Here is an 18,424-nt window from a genome sequence, read left to right on the forward strand (position 1 = left end):
TTAGGGATTTAATATAAAGAAGTCAGCATGAAACAGAACAAGCAGATTCTCAAACCTGGCTACACATTAGCCTCTTGTAGGGAGCTTTCTAAAAAATGCCCATGTGGGGTTCACTTAGAAGAAATTATGATGTTTATGTATCCCAGAAGTATGATTTCACTTATCAGCGCTGAAAAAAGGGACTGCTTCCCAGGAGACACTAAATTACAGCCAGGTTGCGAACTGTTGAGATTGATTATCATTATGTGGATTATGCATCATATGCATATTATGGTTACTTGCTTGGCAATAATAATTTAGATCCTTGCTTCATTCCTGTGCAAAAATAAATTTTAGTTGGACAAATGATTATATGTTTTAAGAAACAAAAACGAACATTGTACGTTATATGGGATTGGTGAGGACTAGGTAAGATTAAAAGAAAAGATTCCTGTACAAATCAAAACCACAATAACATACCAACTCACGCCAGTCAGAATGGCTAAAATTAACAGCTCAGACAACAACAGATGTTGTCGAGGATGTGAAGAAACGGGAACCCTTTTGCACTGCTGGTGGGAATGCAAACTGGTTCAGCCACTCTGGAAGACAGTATGGAGTTTCCTCAAAAATTAAAAATAGAACTACCCTATGACCCAGCAATTGCACTACTAGGTATCTATCCAAGGGATACAGGTGTGCTGTTTTCGAAGGGACACACGCACCCCCATGTTTATAGCAGCACTATCAACAATAGCCAAAATATGGAATGAGCCCAAGTGTCCACTGACAGATGAATGGATAAAGAAGATGTGGTATATATATGCAATGGAGTATTACTCGGCAATCAAAAAGAATGAAATCTTGCCATTTGCAACTACGTGGATGGGACTAGAGGGTATTATGCTAAGCGGAATTACAGAAAGACAAATATCATATGACTTCACTTATATGTGGAATTTAAGATACGAAACAGATGAACATAGGGAAAGGGAAGCAAACATAATGTAAAAAGAGGGAGGGGGCAAAACATATGAGACTCTTAAATATCTTAAATATAGAGAGCAAACTGAGGGCTGTTGGAGGGGTTGTGGATGGGAAGATGGCTAAATGAGCAAGGGACCCATCCCATTGCTGGGATGAGCCCTGGGTGTTACACGTAGGGGATGAATCACTGGAATCTACTCCTGAAATCATTACTGCATTAAATGCTAAGTAACTTAGATGTAAATTTAAAAATAAAAATAAAGAATACATAACAAAAGAGATACAAATGCATAAGGTAAATAAACAAACAAACAAACAAATAAATAAATAAATAAATAGAAGAATCCTTCCAACAGAAAAAGTAAAGCCACAAAGAAAGGATCAATGCATAAAAACGGAAATTCTATATAACTTAGTAACTATAGTAAGAAAATTAATAAGATGACAATAAATAAATGGTCATGAAAAGTGAAAAACATGGGGCACCTGGGTAGCTCAGTCGGTTAAGCGTCTGACTCTTGATTTTGGCTCAGGTTATGATCCCAGGGTCATGGGATCGAGCCCCGTGTCAACCTCCACACTGAGTGTGAAGCCTGCTTGGGATTCTCTCTCTCGCTTCCTCTGCCCCCCTTCCCTGTTCACACAGACTCTCTCTCTCTTTATCTCTCTCTCAAAAAAAATTAAAATTAAAATTAAAAAATAAAAATTAAAAAAAAACAGTGAAAATCAAAAGAAAACCAATACATCAAATCAAAGTGTTTAACAAATATGGGAGAAGGGTGATGTTAAGATTAAAGACGTTCAATTTAACTAATAATTATATAATATACATTCAAGTAAAACCAAGATGTGAAATTTTTGTATTTCCATTTAAGAAAAAAAAAGAAAGAGACTTCTGATGTTCTGAAGAACCCTATTTTAAAAAGCCCACTCTTACACATTAACAGGAAATCTAAATTTCTACATTATGGAAATGAATTTGGCAGTGTAAGAAAAGAGTCTGAATGATGTTCATAATTTTGACCCAGTAATTTCTCTCCTAAGACTCAATTATAAAAGGATTTTTTAAGAGATATTATTTTTAAGTAATCTCTACACCCAACATGGGGCTCAAACTCACAACCCTGAGACCAAGAGTCGCAGGCTCCACTGACTGAGCCAACCAGGCACCCCATAAAAGGATTTTTTTAATGGAAGATGTTTCTGAACATGCAAAAAAAATTATCATTTTATTTAATAATTATAATAATTGATTGTTATTATTATTGATTAATAATAATTATTAATAAATAATGATTGTTTTTAAATTGCTATTATAATTATACAATTATGCAAATTGTATTAAAATTAAAAGTAGAAATAAAATTAAATTTTCATGAAGAGGTGTGTGATGGGTAATTTTATGTGTCAACTTGGCTAGGCCATGGTACCCAGATAATTGATCAAACGTTATTCTAGATATTTCTGTGAAGGCATTTTTAAAATGAGATTAACAATTAAGTCAGGGAACTTTGAAGAAAGCACATTACCCTCCGTAATGTGGGTATGGCCCATCTAATCAGTTGAAGGTCTTAATAGAAAAGGACTGACCTCCCCAGAAGAGGAAATTATGCCAGCACACTGCCTTTGGACTTAAACTGCATCACTTCACTGGGTCTCCAGCCTGCTGGTCTACCTTGAAGACTTTGGACTTCCCAACTATCCACAGATTCTTAATTTTTGTTAATGCTTATTTATTTATTTTGAAAGAGAGAGAACAAACAGTGGAGGGGCAGAGAGAGAGAGAGAGAGAGAATCCCAAGCAGACCCTGCACTGCCGGTGCAGAGCCCAACACAGGGCTCAATCTCACAAACCGTGAGATCATATCCTGAGCCAAAATCAAGAGTCGGATGCTTAGCCAACTGAGCCATCCAGGCTCAGATCTATTCTTCAAACTAGATCTCAATAGACGATACATACATACATATAGGCATACATACATGCATATACATACATACATAGACACACAAACATCCTGTTGGCTCTATTTCTCTGGAAAACTCTAATGCAAAGAGGACTGCCAAATTTTTATACAGCTATACAATAGAATAAATGTATCAATTTTACGTTCATGAAAGTTTTTAATAAAGGGGTTTTTCTTATGTTCATAGGTAAAGTGATATAAGCAGATTTAAAATTCATCAGGATCTAGTTTAATACAGTTCTAAATTGGCAGCCATATCTTAACATTATCTCTGTTTCTCTCTCCCTTTCTGTCGCTATCATTTGGAGCAGGTGTTATCACATCTCTGGGTTTTAATTCCTGATCCATAAAGTAATGGATCATAATCCTTGAACTGCCTAATCAGACATTCTGGCAAGACAAATAAGATAAAACATAGGACAAGACTTTAAAGTCTTAGAATAAAAGAAATTGATGAAATTCAGAAATCCAAGGTCGTATTACCACGTTCTCCCTCTCCCCTGCCCCCACAGGTCCACTGCCCTCTTTTCTGATGTACCTTGCTTCCCACCATTAAAGCATTTCTATAGTAAATGATTTGGAGATCTGTTAAGCTGGTGTTAAGGCTTTGGTATTTCAGAGAATTTCAAGCCAGTTCTACTAACTTATTGCTCTATCATTTGCTAATCATACTCTTTCTCCTCTCATATATCAATACCAGTGATTTTGAGGAAGACAGAGATTAATGCAGATATGAGATGCACTTTGGAGAAAACCCTGTGATCAAATGAACTTTAAATAACACTATTTCTACACTAGCATGGACTCCAGTATAATGAGGCCCCAGCACTGATCTTCACGTTGGCTTCAGCTGCCTTCTGCCCTGGAATTGGTTATATTTTCCTCACCTAGATTATTTCTCAGTGGAAAGTTCTAGGAGAAATGTAGAATGAAAAGAAAGAACCCTCTCCTAATACAGGCAAAGGAGACGTGAGATCTCAGTTATGACACTGGGTTAGCACCATCTTGTGTGTGACCTTAAGCAAGCTAATTAACATGTCTTGGTCTGAGGTTTGTATGTAAAACACCATGAAATATATAGAGTAAAAATACAAGGCATTATAATTATTTATTTAGAATCCAAGAAAGGAAAACGATGATGAAACCAAGGATATATAACATATACTCACATAAAGAAGAGAATTCAGAAGTGTGAAACCAGAGGAAAGGTCAACAACAGAGTTTTTCTCTATTTTTTTTAAGTAAGAAATGTGACACCTTTCTATCATTCCCTCAAAATGGCTATGTAATATAGTCCTTCTTTGCTGTATGTTGACAGAAAGAGTGAGATCTAAAGAAAAGTCATGAATGGGAAGTGCATCTTACAAAGATGCAGAAAGCAGTTTAAAACAAAGGGATGTGGTCAAAAAGAATGAAATCTTGCCATTTGCAATAACGTGGATGGAGCTAGATGTATTACACTAAGCGAAATAAATCAGAGAAAGACAAATACCATATGATTTCATGCATATGTAGAGTTTAAGAAACAAAACAGATGAACACATGGGAGGAGGAAAGAGAGAGAGAGACACGGTAAGAGACTCTTAAAGATAGGGAACACACTGAGGGTCAATGGAGGGAGGTGGGAGGGGGATGGGCTAGATGGGTGATGGGTATTAGGGAGGGCTCTTGTTATGATGAACACTGGGTGTTGTATTTAAGTGATGAATCACTGAATTTTACTCCTGAAACCAATATTGCAAATATGTTAACTAACTACAATTAAATAAAACTTTGATTAATTAGTTAATTAATTAATTAAAAAAACAAAGGAATGTGAATCTTGCTACAAACACCTGCCACTGTCCTAGCTTCTTGATCTGTCCTGGGAATAAAAATGTGGCAGTGACATGAACTTTAAAGATTTGTTTGATCTTTTTTTGTTGTTGTTAAAAGGTTATTTATTTATTTTGAGAGAGAGAGAGTGCATGAGCAGGAGAGGGACAGAAAGAGACAGAGAGAGAATCCCAGGCAGGCTCCATGCTTTCTGCACAGAGCCCAATGCGGGGCTTGAACTCACAAACCATGAGCTCATGACCTGAGACGAAATCAAGAGTCAGATACTTAACTGACTGAGCCACCCAAGTGCCCCTGTCTGATCTCATTTTGAATTGAAAGATGAAGCAAGGTCCCAGTAGAGACTGGACAAGAGAACAAAATCTTAAGTTTATTGTCTGAAACCAGAGGAAAACCCTCAACATTTTTGTCTAATATTTATTTAAACTGAGCAACAAAAAATTTATCCAATACTTTTCATCATCCCTGGCTCTGGTGCCCTCCTCTATGTGTCTCTCCTAACATAGTTCTGGATCTTTTCCAGGGCCAGGAAAGGTTAAATATAGATATGGTATCTTGGATCCATATTATCTCTTCCTCCTTTTCCACTACACCCAGTGTCTTTCCGTGAGTCAGCCTGGAGCAGAGTTCAGACAATAAACCAATGAAGCAATCTGCTTTGGACCCTGCCCTGCTCTGCCCCTCTTTAACCGTCACTTACATGCAGCACAGCTTCCTTCATACTGGTTTTTGCTTCCCATTACAGCCTAGTAGGCATATAGTTACAATGGCACCAATGACCTCTGGGTCACAGAGACGTAAAGTAACTTGCTCTGGACCACTCAGCTAGTAACAGGGATTTGGAACTCCCAGGTTGTATGGCTATGGAATCTATTTTCTGACATTATATCATCTTCCTAGCAGATTCTGGAAAACCTTTTTTTTCTTTTCTTTTCTTTCCTTTTTCTTTTTTTTTTTTTCAAAATTAGAATTACGTTCAATATTGCTTTCTTTTTGACTGAGATATAATTCACATACCAGAGAACTCACCCTTTAAAAAAATTTGTTTTCACGTTTATTTAATTTTTGAGAGACAAAGAGAGACAGAGTGTGAGCAGCGGAGGGGCAGAGAGAGGGGGAGTCACAGAATCCAAAGCAGGCTCCAAGCTCTGAGCTGCCAGCACAGAGCCCGATGTGGGGTTCCAACTCACAAACCGTGAGATCATGACCTGAGCTGAAGTCCAACACTTAACCAACTGAGCCACCCAGGGGCCCCAAGAACTCACCCTTTTTAAAGTGTATTATCAGTGGTTTTTATAGTCACAAAATCGTACAACCATCACTGCTATCTAATTTTAGAATATTTTCATCATCCCCTCCAAGAAATCTGTACCAATAGTAGTCACTCCCCAATGCCCACTCTCCCCAGCGCCTGGCAATCACCTATTTTCTGTCTCTGGATTTACCTATTTTGAACATTTCATACGAATTGAATCATACAATCTGTAGCTTTGTGTCTGGTTTCTTTCACTTAGCATGCATTTAAGATCACCCATTGTATTAATCAGAGTTCTCTAGAGAAACTGAACGAATAAGATATAAAGATGTAGATATATAGACAAATATATAGGAGGACATTTATTATGGGAATTAGCTCATGAGATTACAGAGGCCGAGAAGTCCCCCAACCTGCTGTCTGCAAGCTGGAAAATCAGGAAAGCTGGTAGTACAATTCAGTGTGAGGCTGAAGGCTTGAGAGCGGGGGACCATGGGCGTAAGTCCTAGAGCCCAAGGGCCGGAGAACCAGGAGTTCCGATGGTGGAGGGCAGGAGAAGATGGGTGTCCCATCTCAAGAGAGAGAAAATTCACCCTTCCTCCATCTTTTTGCTTTCCTCAAGCCCTCAGCAGGCTGGATAATGTCCACCCACACTGGCAAGGGCAGATCTCCTTTACTCAGTCCACTGATTCAAATGCTAATCTTTTCCAGAAACATCCTCACAGAGGCACCCAGAAATCATGTTTCCTCAACATCTGGACATTCCTCAGCCCAGTCAAACTGACACATAAAACTAACCATCCTGGGGCACCTGGCTGGCTCAGTCAGTTAAGCGTCCGGCTTCGGCTCAGGTCATGATCTCACAGCTCATGAGTTCAGGCCCCACATCAGCTCCGTACTGACAGCTCGGAGCCTGGAGCCTGCTTCAGATTCTGCGTCTCCCTCTCTCTCTGCCCCTCCCCTGCTTGCTCTCTCTCTCTCTCTCTCTCTCTCAAAAATAAAAACATTAAAATTTTTTTAAAAAAATTAACCATCCCATCCATGTTATAGCATAAATCAGTACTTCATTCATTTTTATGGCTGAATAATGATTTTAGATCTTACATTTAGATCTTTGACCTATTTTGAGTTAATTTCTGCAAATGTTGTGAAGTAGGCAATCAATTTCATTCTTTTGCATGTTAATATCCAGTGCATCTGCACAATGAATTGTGTTGGCACTATATAGAAAGTCAAATGGCCCGGGCGGCTGGGTGGCTCAGTCGGTTGAGCATCCATCCAACTTTGGCTCTGGTCATGATCTCATGGTTCATGAGTTTGGGCCCCGCATCGGGCTCTGTGCTGACAGCTCAGAGCCTGGAACCTGCTTTGGATTCTGTGTCTCCCTCTCTCTCTGCCCTTCCCCCACACACACTGTGTCTCTCTGCCTCTCAAAAATAAAGAAAAATAATTAAAAAAAAATTTTTTTTAATAAAAAAGAAAATCAAATGGCCATAGGTATGAGTTTATTTCAGGACCCTCAATTCTGTTCCATTGGTCTATATGTCTATCTTTATGCCAATAGTACACAGTCTTAATTACTTAGTTTTAAAACTTAGTGAGTTTTTAGGGGCACCTGGGTGGCTCAGTTAGTTAAGCATCTGACTAGGGCTCAAGTCATGATCACACGGTTCGTGAACTCGAGCCCCGCGTGGGGCTCTGTGCTGACAGCTCGGAGCCTGGAGCTTGTTTTGGATTCTGTGTCTCCCTCTCTCTCTGCCCCTCCCGTTCATGCTCTGTCTCTCAAAAGTAAATAAACATTAAAAATTAAAAAAAAAAAAAAAACTTAGTGAGTTTTTAAATCATTAGACATGACTCCTCCATCTTTGTTCTCTTTTTGACTGTTTTGGATATTTTAAGACACTTATGTTACGATGTGCATTTTAGAATCAGCTTGGCCATTTCTGTAAAAAAAATTGGGGTAGAGATTACATTGACTATACAGATCAATTGAGAGGGTACTACCATCTTAACGATATTAAGTCTTCTTAGATCCTCTTTAATTTTTTCAATGATATTTTGTAGTTTTCAGTGTGCAAGTCTCATTTGTTGTTGATGATGACAAACAGTTCCATGGCCTCTAAAGGTTAAACCAGAATTTGTGTATGATTCGGCAATGTCACAGAATGCTCTGTCTCTGAGAAGATCCATTCTAGAACAGGTTGGACAATACATGCCTCCTAGAGTCTGGCCAAGCATGCTATTTATATATGGTACCATAGCATACTAAAAGGCCACTTCTGATCCTCCTCATGTTTGGATAAAGGCACACACCATAGAGCACATTTTGTAGTTCTTAGCATCAGCACCCAGTTTATTTTCTTTGACGGGCCCGAGTTCATCTGATTCTTCACATTGCCATGAATTTGGTGGGACTCTGGTACCCAGAGTCACATCTCTAAATTCCTATCCATAAATGCTTCTTCACATCAAACCTATAGAGAACACTGTTCCCTGGGCACCCTAAATGTTATTGATTGAGCTTAAATGAAAGGCGCAAAGGAGCAGTCCCTAATACCACTATTAAATCCTGTAACTCACATGTAAAACTATAAGGACCTCCATCTAGCACAGAGAGTTCTAGCCCAGCGTTCAACTCCTTTTGGTGAGTGACTTATCTCACATAGTTTTTGAATACCTATAAACCCACAACCTGCAACCTTGCTGATACTATCAAATCTTTATTGCCCATCTGTTTGTAGATAACGTAAGCTCATACTTTGGTTTTGAAATCAGCTTGCCTCCATTCCATGGTCAGTGCTAACTCAGTGAATTAAAAACAATCAATTTCAATATCAGCCCAAGGAGAGCAGACTTGGAAAGATAAATGTGATGTGCTGAAGAAGTGATGCTTTACAGATAATTATAAAGTCACATTTGGCTTATTAATATTTCTTTCTTCCCAATCCTATAGAGTTGGTATATTTCTCAAAGTTATCTATCTATCGATATATATAGATATGTATATATATCGATAGATAGATAACTATCTATAGATCGTTATATAGATATAGTTATATAGATAGTTATATAGTTATACAGATATATATCTATATATCGATAGATAGATAGATAGATAGATATAGTTATATAGATATATAGTTATATATAGTTATATGGTTATATAGATAGTTATATAGTTATATAGATATATATCTATATATATCGATAGATAGATTTTAAAGTTTATTCATTCTGAGAGAGAGAGAGAACATACAAATGGGGGAGGGGCAGAGAGAGAAATGGAGAGCGAATCCCATGCAGGCTCCATTCCGTCTGTGCAGAGCCCGACACGAGGCTCGAACTGACAAACCATGAGATCATAACCTGAGCCAAAATCAAGAGTCAGACGCCTACCCGACTGAGCCACTCAGGTGCCCCATCTTCATTAAAAAAAAAATTTTTTTTTTTGATGTTTATTTATTTTTGAGACAGAGAGAGAGCATGAGCAGGGGAGGGGCAGAGAGAGAGGGAGACACAGAATCTGAAGCAGGCTCCAGGCTCCAAGCTGTCAGCACAGAGCCAGACGTGGGGCTCAAACCCACAAACCGCGAGATCATGACCTGAGCTGAAGTCGGACGCTTAATCAAGTGAGTTAAGTGCCAGGTGCCCCATCTTCATTTTTATAATAGAAAACCAGTGCAGAATAATCCATGGCTACCTTAGCAACTCCATTATGTGGAAACTAAGGTCTGAGTGGAAAGGGGACTCGCTTAGGGTCAGAAGATAAATCAGAGACCTAATTGGATATGAAACCCCTTCATCATGAATCCATTATTAACTCATCCTAAGAGTGGAATGTGGGTGAGGACAAGGACAAGGACAAGGAGTGAAATCAAGGTCACTTGGTGGTAGCAGAGATGGCTGGGCTTCAAGAAGGGATGAAGATACAACAATCTCGACTCTCAATATCAAAAAGCCATTTTTTTTAATGTTTTTATTTATTTTTGAGACCGAGAGAGACAGAGCATGAGCAGGGGAGGGGCAGAGAGAGGAGGAGACACAGAATCTGAAGCAGGCTCCAGGCTCCAAGTTGTCAGCACAGAGCCCGACGCGGGGCTCGACCTCACGGAGTGTGAGATCATGACCTGAGCTGCAGTTGGACACTTAACCCACTGAGCCACCCAGGCGCCCCCCAAAAGCCATTCTATTCCCATGCTGCAAATTAAGTAACCACTGCTGTTTCCTCTGGGCCATACTCGCTGCTACAGAAACAATGAAAACAGCAACCCTGCCTTCCATTGCTTATTCTGCCTGACAAGCACACTCTGAAATGCAACACGTGCTCCACCAATGCCACAGAATCCTAAACAACCGGAAGAGCCCTTTGAACTCAACAACAAAAAAAACCCCTCAGCTCCATAACTTATGGATGAGCAAACTCAGGCACAGTTTGAGGTATCTTCCAACAGCCAGTTAACACTCAGGCTAAGACTACTCTCATGTGTCTTGAATCTCCACCTAGTGCTCCTTCCCTACAATTTTCCACCCTTCATAAGGCTGGCTGGATATTTGATCCCCCTTTTTTCCAGTTGGGGTTTGGAGGGATGAGGGTAAGGAAAAAGATCCCAGTTTGTACAGTTCATAATGTGCATACGCTTTCATAGTTTCTTCTGCCTGCCAGGTCTTTGGGCTCTTTATGTGTCTGGACGAGCCTCTGGAAATCTCTACCCCATGCATGCCCCAAGTTGAAGACTCGAGACTTCCCATTCTGGCTGTGTTTTTAATTGTTGGCACTTCCAGGCTTTATGAATATTTTAGGGGATACTCTGCTTCTTTCTTCTTCCTCTGCCGGAATTCATTTTGACGCACACTTAATGATCAGCCCCCAGCAACGCTAAAGGAATCGGGCATGGAGACCTACGAGGAAGGACCACAGAGGTAGGACGCAGGACAGCTTCAGACCAGACTGGCTGGATTTGTGGAATCTGATTATGTATCTGATGGAAAACAAGGTAATGGAGGTAAATATTTGGCATTCTCTTACGCCTCCTCCTCCTTCCTTGAACCAGAAGCAAGCCTGTCACTTCTACTACTCAGATAAATCAAGTCCTTTCCTGCTGCTTTAGTCTCTAACTGGCCAGAAGGAGCACTAGATTGAGGCCTGGACTGAGCACTTAGGCAAGACAGCCCCATCTGACGTAAGAGGGACTTTGGAGAAGTTGACCCAAAGGACACAAACCGGGGGTGGCTTGGATAGAGAGTTCTGTCAGAAAAGAAGAGCTTGGGATCAATTTCTCCAAACTCCAAATTATCGTCTTTGGCAGATGTTTTTCAACATTGAGTCGATAGCATAATATGAATAGAAAATAAATGGTGTCTCCTAGAGTTGTTCAACACAAAACTCTGCATTTACCCAACAATACAGTGCATTTGGCTAAATCACTCAAAACTGATGAGACAATGGGGCACCTGGGTGGCTCAGTCGGTTGAGCGTCTGGCTTCAGCTCGGGTCATGATCTCACGGTCTGTGAGTTCGAGCCCTGCATTGGGCTCTGTGCTGACAGCTTGGAGCCTGGAGCCTGCTTCAGATTCTGTGTCTCCTCCTCTCTCTGCCCCTCCCCTGCTCATGCTCTGTCTCTCTCTCTCTGTGTCAAAAATAAATAAACACTAAAAAAACAAAAACAAAAAAAAACTGATGACACACAAGGTAATAACTTGGAAGAGTTCTCTAGAAAGCTAATTGGCTTAAAATATGAGTATTATTTTGTGTATTATTGTGTATTTTGTGTAATTGTGTATTGTGTATTTTGTGTAAATGTAATTGTGTATTGTGTATTTTGTGTAAATGTAATTGTGTATTGTGTATTGTGTATTTTGTGTAAATGTGTATTATTGAAATTTACCTATGGCCACAATGTACAGTTTGAAACATATTTTTTTTCCTTACCCTACAGCATCTGCTACAATTTGTTCTTAGTAGATTTCTGACAGAGCCTAGAATTATATACATGTCATAATTTTAATTTAGATCAGTATTCTGGAAATAGCACCATATTTCTATTTTGTTACCTGCCAACATTGAAAACCACTGCTCTACAAATATATACTGATGGGGCAGTTTACTATGGCTGAGGCTATAACAGAAGGAAAATTAAAACAGGTTTCCTTTCTCATTTATAATTCTTGCCAGTAATTTAGTTCATAAAAATCTTAAAAGTGCAGGTTTGAAACATGCAATCACTGTCTTCAAGTTGATTTGATCATGGCCATTACTGAGAATTAGCTGTATTGACTTGATGGTTGGCTGAGTTGTGGGTGGCGACGATTCTTAGAAGTCGGGCCACAACAGAGACTGATGAGGGTTAAAGGAGGCATGAGCCTAGGGAGATCCTTCCGTTCCCTGAAAACTCACCCTTAGGAAATGGCGTTCACAACATGAGGCGACAGGAATCTACACCGCCCAATTCAGCTGGCCTTGTAGACAGGAGAAAAGTAGTGAAGGCCACCTGAGCTGAGCGGGTAAGAGTACCTTCAGGAAAGGAGGCTGAAGTCAAGGGATGGATAGAAACCCCTGCACCCCATCCCCAGTTTCCTTTCTGGCCCAGAGGTGACCATCTCCCCAGCTGAATTCGAACCTGTCCCCTCATTATTATTCTGCTTCAGAAACTCAGAGAAATTGTGAGAAATTCAAAAATAAAAGACTCATTTTGTTTTAAGCCTGGAAGACTCCCCGGAGGTTTCCCAGTCTACCTCAACCCTTCATTTGTTAAGAGAGGAAATAATAACAATAATAATAACAAAATAATAATAATAATGAAGGACACTGAAGTAAGTCCCTTGTTCTTTGCTTGCAAAAAGAGTGCAAGAGCTTAAACCAGATTTCAGGTCCCTGGACTCGGGACAGGACTCATTCCGGTCTACGCTGATGTCTGTGCAAGCAGCCACTTTTTTTTTTTTTTTTTTTTTTGGTATGTGTGTGCTCATTCCCTTCTACTTTCATTTTTCCCAGTTAGAAACCATGTCCAAGAGGTGATATGCTAATATAGAGCATTGAACCAGCTGACTCAGTGCTTCATTGGCTTGCTTATTATTATCTGCTTCTTCCCAAACAGTTGGTAGTTTCCTTGAGGGCATGGCAATTTCCTTCCTTAGGTCCTTCGTTAGTACAGCCCAGACATAGGCACAGAGCAGTAGCCACATCTAAAGCCAGGGATGTGGTGGGGAATTGAGACTGGGGGAAGGATGAGAAGGGAGTGAGAGGGACACCTTCACAACAACAAGAATTTAAGGACCCCAGCTCCTTTCTGCATTGCTATGTCTCTTCTGCCTAAAGCAGCGTCCGCCCACATGTCAAAATTCATACGGCTGTTCGATAAATACACAGCTAAATTCACCTATAAAAATAACATTGGAGGTGAAAGAAATTATTTTTAAGTTTATTTATTTATTTTGAGAGGCAAAGAGACTGAGCGCAGAGCCCAGGGAGGGGCTTGAACCCACGAACTGTGAGGTCATAGCCTGAGCTGAAACCAAGAGTCGGGACGCTTAACTGCCTGGAGCCACCTACGCGCCCCTAGAAAGACACTTTTATCAAAAAAATAACCTATACAAATTAATTGGGTATAAAGAATTAAGCTGTAATGCTAAAAGTACAAGGGATGGGGAGTCGTTTTTAATAGTATTCGATAGAAGCATCATGCTACCCAGGTTTCTGCTCAATGGGAACACATTTTTAGCTCTATCACTAGACAGGATGCTGGTTTTCTCTTATAAAAGGGATATAAAGTTCCTTGCTACACATAGCAAGCAAAACACTGATCCCTCAGAGTGAAAACAGGACAATAAACCCAATAAAGAAAACCCAGTTATTCAAAGCTCAGTGTGGCTGTCAGTGGCCCCTCAAACACATCTATGTCCAAATCTCCAGAACTATGAATATATTAGTTTCTTTTTTTAAATTTTTTAATGTTTATTTATTTTTGAGAGAGAGACAAAGAGTGAGTGGGGGAAGGGCAGAGCGAGATAGGGAGACACAGAATCTGAAACAGGCTCCAGGCTCTGAGCTGTCAGCACAGAGCCTGATGTGGGGCTCAAACTCGGGAACGGCAAGATCATGACCTGAGCCAAAGTCGGATGCTTAACCGACTGAGCCACCCAGGTGCCCCGAATATGTTAGTTTGTAATAGTGTTAGAATAGCAAAAGGAAATTAAGATTGCAGATGGAATTAACCCACTGACCTTAAAATGAGGAGATTATTCTAGATTAGCCCGTGAGTCTGATGTAATCATAAAGACCCTGAATATGGAAGAAAAAGGCACAAGTGTCACTGCCGGCAAATGAACTGTGAGAAACACTTGACGTGGCTTTGAAGATAGAGGAAGAGAGTCCTGAGCCAAGGAATGCAAGCAGTGTCTAGAAGCTGAAAAAAAGGCAAGCAAAGGGATTCTCTCCTAGAGCCTCCAGAAGGCATGCAAACCCCTTTTGGACTTCTGACTTCCAGAACTGTAAGAGAAAAACATGTGTTGGTTTAAGCCACCAAATGTGGGGTGATTTGTTACCGCAGCAATAGGAAACTAACACCCTCAGTTTAAAACAGAGCCGTAGTGGGGTGCCTGGGTGGCTCAGTCGGTTGAGCCTCAGACTTCGGCTCAGGTCCTGATCTCACAGTCTGTGAGTTCGAGCCCCGCATCGGGCTCTGTGCTGACAGCTCAGAGCCTGGAGCCTGCTTCAGATTCTGTGTCTCCCTCTCTCTCTGACCCTCCCCCATTCATGTTCTGTCTCTCTCTGTCTCAGAAATAAACATTAAAAAAAAAAAACAACAAAACAAAAACAGAGCCGTAGAATCACAAAACTCCCTATGTGACACTCAACTCACTCTGAGTATGTACATAATGAAAGAACAAGGAACTGTTACAGATCGAAGTGTGCACCCCAAAGTTCATACACTGAAGTCCTAGCTTCCAATACCGCAGATCGTGACCTTACTTGGAAATAGTCTTTAACAGAGGGAATAGAGACATAAAAGGAGGTCATTAAAGTGGGCACTAATCCAATATGACCAATGTCCTTTAAAAAGGGGGAAATTTGGAGACACCTGGGTGGCTCGGTTGAGCGTTGGCCTCTTGGTTTTGGCTCAGGTCATGATCTCACGGTTTGTGGGTTCAAGCCCTGCCTCGGGCTCTCCACTAACAGCACAGAGCCTGCTTGGGATTGTCTCTCTCCCTCTCTTTGTCTCAAAAGGTGGCTCGGAACCTTCTTGGGACTCTCTCTTTCTCCCTCTCTCTGCCCCTCCCCCACTTGCAATTACGCACACGTGCTCTCAAAATAAACATTATAAATACATAAATAAATAAAAAGAAAGAAATTTGAAGACAGACTCATATGCAGGGAGAATGCCATACCAACATAAAGACAGCCATCTACAAGCCAAAGAAAAGGGTCTGGAATAGATCCTTCCCTCCCAGCGCTCAGAGAGAAGCAACATGGCTGTTGATTTTAGACTTTCAGCCTCCAGAACTGTGAGACAATACATTTCTGTTGCTTAAGCCACTCGATTTGTGGCCATTTGTTAGAGCAGCCCTAGCAAGCTAATAGTGAAGGCACTAAAGAAAGAGTGTATGATTTTCACAGAAGCAACACAGGCGTGTGGTCCTAAAGCATTTTGTTTTGTTGCGCTTCACAGGTATTGCAGGTTGTTTTGTTTTGTTTTGTTGCAAATGGCAGGTTTGTAGCAACTTTGCATTTTTTTTTTCAAGAACACTTGTTCATTTCGTGTCTCTGGGTCACATTTTGGCTAATTCTCACAATATTTCAAACTTTTTTATTATTATTGTATTCATTACAGTGGTCTGCCATCAACGATTATGACTCTCTGGAAGCTCAGATGACAGCCTTTTTTAGAAAAAAAAAGTATTTGGGGGGGCGCCTGGGTGGCTCACTCAGTTAAGCGTCCAACTTCAGCTCAGGTTGTGATTTCGCGGTTAAGTTCGAGCCCCGCGTCAGGTTCTGTGCTGACAGCTCAAAGCCTGGCACCTGCTTCAGATTCTGTGTCTCCCTCTCTCTCTGCCCCTCTCCTGCTCACACTCTGTCTCTGTCTCTCAAAAATAAATCAACATTTTGAAAGAAAGAAAGAAAGAATTTTTAATTAAGGTATACACATGACTTTTGTAGGCATATTACACACTTAACGGGCTACAGTACAGACTAAACATAACTTTTGTTTGCACTGGAAAACCAAAAATTTCATCTGACTCACTTCATTCCAATATTAATTCCACTTTAATGCAGTGGTCTGAAGGCAAACCCACAATATCTCCAAAGTATGCCCGTAGAGTTGACCCTTGAACAACACAGGGTTTAGCGACACCGATCCCCTGTGCAGCAGAAAACAGGGGTAAAACTTCTGACTCCCCCAAAACTTAACTACTAATAGCCTACAGTCGACCTTACCAATAACATAAACAATCGAGCAACACTGTATGCATACGATATTTTGCATATCATACGTATTATACAGTGGATTCTTAGAATGAAGTCAGCTAAAGAAAAGAAAGCACCATTAAGAAAATCATAAGGAAGAGAAAACACATTTACAGTACTGTACTGTACTTATTGAAAAAATCCATGCATAAGTGGACCCACCTAACTTAAACCCGGGATGTTCAAGGATCAATGGTATCTCCCCATGTCTCACTGAAAGACCCAGATGGCCCCTCGCTGAGTGTTAGGAGTACTGAGGAGGGTCAATCAGGTCGAAGTCACCATTTCCAGGTGCATTTCACTGTGTGTGTGAGCTGCACATTACAGGAGCTCTGGTGCTTGATTTCCACAACCACTGATGGTTCTCGCTAAGTAGCAAGAAGAAAGCTTGGTCTGAAACGTCTGAGAAACTCAGATGGCATGGGGATTCCTAACAGAAAGACGCCACAGTCACAGAAACCAAAGGGTCGCCTGGGTGGCTCAGTCAGTTAAGCGAGGGACTTCAGCTCAGATCACAATCTCAGGGTTGGTGAGCTCGAGCCCGGCGTTGGGCACTGTGCTGACAGCTCGGAGCCTGGACCCTGCTTCAGATTCTGTGTCTCCCCCTTTCTCTACCCCTTCCCTGCTCGTGCTCTGTGTCTCTCTGTCTCTCAATAATAAATGTTAAAAAATCTTTTTTCAAAAAAGAAATGAACGGGAAAAAGGAGACAAATGGGGATGACATTGACAGGTAGGTAGGAGGGAAAGAGACACAGAAAAAGAGAAGACAAATTCAGAAGAAAGCAAAAATCCGGTCAACACCGAACAGCATATCACATCGTACAATCATAAAAACATAAAAGTCAAAATCCACAAGATGTTCCTTCCAAAGAAATACAGGTTCGTTCACCTGGTGATCATTGCCCGTTCAGATAAAATTCGAACCGCCTCTCACAACCTTCCCACTCTTGGCCTTCTCCCCCCTTTCCCTCCCAAACGCCCAAGCTATCCACCTCCCACCCCCCCTACCCCTGAACCCCAGTTCACTACCGTGTCCCTCCTCCGGCCACTCTGCTCTCAGATGGAACCGGCCCAGCCAGGGGGGTTAGAAAATGATCGGTTTGGATGTGACAAGGTGTGCCAGCCTCAAGGAAATGCTTTTCAGTCCCTCCTTCCCACTGTGGGGCGTGGCTGCCCGCAAAGGATGGAGTTGGGGCGGGCTCCCCACAAGGGGAAGTCTGCGGGCAACTGAGGTTTCCGGGACTCACCGTGCACCAGCCAGCAGGAAACCTCTGCCGAAGCTGTAAAAGCTGCACTTGCTGCTGGTCTGCTTACTGTGTTCCTCCTCTAGAGATCGCTACACGGTCCGTTGTGAAGGAGACGGCAGCCCAGGAAAAAAAAAAAAAAAAAAAAAAAAAGTCATGATAAAGCGCAACAGCGCCACCTCATGTCCGACCTCATAGCAGCAGCCTTCGTCGGTGCTCGCAATAGTCCGGATTCGAGGACAATTTGAGCTTGATGAGTCCTCTCCTGGGATAATCTCCACCTCAAGCCTTTGCTGGGAAATCGCGAAGGAATAAGTGGAAACAAAACTGTCATTAGTAGGTAATCGGTCATTAGCACATACTGTCTAAATACATTCTGGGCTCTCTTCTAGGGACGTAGCATAAACAGAAGTAGTTCTATGACCTGCCCACGTGGCATTTATAATCACAGGAAACACTGAAGAAAATACACAGCTGAAGTAATTCCAAATTGGATACTAACACTTAATACAAGTTCTGGTAAAGAAACGCGGGTCACAGATAACTGAAATAGGGGACCAGTTTGTTGAGGACCGATAGCATATCAAACAGAAAGGGGTACCTGAACAGAAAGAAGGTAGGGGCAATGTAATATGGGTACAATAAATTTACACACTGAGGTTCTTTAGTTCTCTAGAGGCTTCTCTACTGCAGGTGA

The 18,424-nt window shown here is 41.2% G+C and overlaps 1 protein-coding gene across 1 annotated transcript in view; it reads right to left on the reverse strand.

The window, feature by feature from the left end:
* STYK1 (serine/threonine/tyrosine kinase 1) overlaps nucleotides 1-17,600 on the reverse strand; it is a 44,623-nt gene extending 27,023 nt beyond the window's left edge. The window contains exon 1 of the mRNA XM_007076332.3: nucleotides 17,513-17,600. The gene's annotated coding sequence lies outside the window, so the exon portion shown is untranslated. The remainder of the gene's footprint in view (nucleotides 1-17,512) is intronic.
* Nucleotides 17,601-18,424: the final 824 nt, after the last annotated feature.

This window comes from Panthera tigris, chromosome B4 (assembly GCF_018350195.1).
Source record: "Panthera tigris isolate Pti1 chromosome B4, P.tigris_Pti1_mat1.1, whole genome shotgun sequence".
In the NCBI taxonomy this organism is placed as follows: domain Eukaryota; kingdom Metazoa; phylum Chordata; class Mammalia; order Carnivora; family Felidae; genus Panthera; species Panthera tigris.